The 2,680-nt window shown below is 56.7% G+C and overlaps 1 long non-coding RNA gene across 1 annotated transcript; it reads right to left on the bottom strand.

Annotated features, from left to right (window-relative positions):
* Positions 1-547: 547 nt before the first annotated feature.
* LOC144241336 (uncharacterized) lies at positions 548-2,174 on the bottom strand. Its single transcript, XR_013338039.1, has 2 exons — positions 1,994-2,174; positions 548-889 (listed from the first exon to the last, which is right to left on the bottom strand). It is a non-coding gene; the product is annotated as an uncharacterized LOC144241336 (long non-coding RNA).
* Between the last annotated feature and the right edge of the window lie 506 nt (positions 2,175-2,680).

Raw genomic sequence — 2,680 nt, 5'->3', positions numbered from 1 at the left:
CAGCACCACTCCCTTCACAGCACCTCTCCCTATGCAGCACCCCTCCCTATGCAGCACCCCTCACTACGCAGCACCCCTCACTACGCAGCACCCCTCCGTTCACAGCACCCCTCCCTTCGCAGCACCCCTCCCTATGCAGCACCCCTCCCTTCACAGCACCTCTCCCTATGCAGCACCCCTCCCTATGCAGCACCCCTCACTACGCAGCACGCCTCCGTTCACAGCACCCCTCCCTTTGCAGCACCCCTCCCTACGCAGCACCCCTCCCTTCACAGCACCTCTCCCTATGCAGCACCCCTCCCTATGCAGCACCCCTCACTACGCAGCACCCCTCCGTTCACAGCACCCCTCCCTTCGCAGCACCCCTCCCTTCGTAGCACCTCTCCCTATGCAGCACCTCTCCCTATGCAGCACCCCTCCCTTCCCAGCATTCCTCCCTTCGCAGCACCCCTCCCTACACAGCACCCCTCTCTTCGCAGCACCCCTCCCTTCACAGCACCCCTCCATTACTGCTCCCAACACAATTACATGCTGTCCACTCATCACGTCTTTTTAAAAAAATGTTTGTTTATTTTTGAGAGAGACAGAGTGTGAGCGGGGGAGGGGCAGAGAGAGAGGGAGACACGGAATCTGAAGCAGGCTCCAGGCTCCGAGCTGTCAGCACAGAACCCCACGTGGGGCTGGAACCCACGAACTGGTGAGACGCTGATCATAGCTTTTAAAGGCCCAGAGAAGGAGCTTGATTTCCCAGGGCCGCACAGCAAGACGGAAGGGGATCCCAGAGCAGGTGCCTTCTCACCACACGGTGTTACCCAGACACGACTGATGAGCGGCTGAAGTCACGGCTCTCCCGGCTGTCTGAAAGCCTCACGTAGCAACAGGACCACCCCTGGAATCAGAAATTAAAGGGCAACTGTGTTTATAGATTTTTTAAAAAGATGGTTCAAAGAGAAATTGATAAATAAAATCATTTGTTTAAAAAAATTTTTTTTTTGCTGTTTTTTATTCAGTAACACAGATTCCCCATCTCCCGTGGCAGCTGGAGGTTCCGGGAATACCCCCCTCCCAGCAGGGCTGAGGGCACCTGTCAGGAGGCGGCCCTGGGCTGCCCTGGGATCCAGTGCCTGGAGCTGCAGCGGCCTGGGCTCCCTGCCTCGTCCTCTCCCATCAGCTTTGGGCTTCCCCATCCCGTGTGTGCAGGGGGTGGTGAGCTCCCCATCACTACCGGGGTCCCCAGAGCTTGGGCCACGCTTCGCAGGAACCGAGGCATCAAGTGCCGGGCTGGGGCCGTGACCAGGACTTGAACTCTGCCTGTCTCCCCTGCCCTTCATAGACTTGCAGCGGGGAGGAACCAGCAGATACCACGTGGGTGGGGGACACTTCAAGGTCCCATTCACCCCCTCCATCGCCAGTTCCTCCTCCATCTCATCTCAAGGGTTAGGCTCTGTTTTCCTCATTTCACTGAGGAGGAAACTGAGGCTCAGGGAGGGTAAGTGAGGCAGTGAGCAGTAGGGACGGCATTTTACTCAGGCCAGCCTGGTTCTTTATCCAAAGCCTGTCCCAGAGAACAGAGGCTGCTCTGAAGGGGGCGCTCACTGTGTGCCCAGCTCTGAATGAAACCCTTCCGGTGCCGGGCTTCAGCTTCCCCGACGCAGCCCTGTGCGGTGGGCTCTTTTACCACCACTGCTCAGACGAGGAGCCTGAAGCTCAGAGAGGTGAGGTTGTTTGCTTGAGGACACACAGCTGGTGAACCACAGAGCAGGGGATCAATCCCAGGTCTGTCACCTACAGCCTGTGCCTGTGACCACTGCACCATGCTGTCCCTACCCCCAGCATTCCTGAGGTCCACCCCAGTTCCTCCATCCTGACCTTTAGGCCAGCTGCCTTCAAGTAAGAAACAGGTTACAAACCTCTAAAGGGCAAAGGTAGTTTTATTTTATTCATCGGGTCTGTCTCATGATAATTGAGGAATGAATGAATGAATATATAGTACCTGCATGTTGGCAAGGAGATGATCCGGCTGGTGGGAGGCGATCAGGCAGTAATTGACAAGGGGTGAGTGCTCAGATCTCTCTAAGGGGAAGGAGCCGTTCAAGGGCATAATCTTAGTCAGAGGAGGCATTAAAATTGATCTTGGTGCAGCTCATAGAAATCTATGTGTCAGGCCAGTAAATTGCCCGTTTAATGGGCCTGGCGATGTCACAGTGGGGAGATGCGGGGTGGGGGCAGGGCTCGGGCCCCCCTCGGAACACCCGGCTGCCAGGGTGATGCTGAAAGCGTACGGAGGGCTGTGGGTCAGGCAGACAGATGGTGACAAAGGGTCGGTGTCCAACTCCGAAGACACCCTCTGGCACAGGGATGGCAGGGGCTTGGGCTGCAGACCCTGGGGAGGCTCTGGCTGGAAACACAGGTCAGTCCCCGGCCTGTTACTGTTAGGTGCTCTCCTCTGCTGGTCTCCCTGGGTGACTGAGGACAGGAGCGGAGAGGGGGGAGGCCTCTGCGTGCCTGCCGACTGCCGCCCCGAGGACCCTTTCCAGACTCCGCAAATACCACACGTCAGGGAAGAAAATGACTCTCAGTTTTGCCAAAAGTCCAATTCGGGAAGAAACACAATTACGTCAAGTGGCTAACGGAGTTCTCACGGCGGCCTGTGTTTTATATCATTCTTTGATCTTATCTG

Source organism: Crocuta crocuta, unplaced genomic scaffold (assembly GCF_008692635.1).
Source record: "Crocuta crocuta isolate KB4526 unplaced genomic scaffold, BGI_CrCroc_1.0 scaffold127, whole genome shotgun sequence".
Lineage (NCBI taxonomy): Eukaryota > Metazoa > Chordata > Mammalia > Carnivora > Hyaenidae > Crocuta > Crocuta crocuta.
Note: the sequence above shows the minus strand (reverse complement) of the source record. Positions and strands in the feature narration are given on the sequence as shown.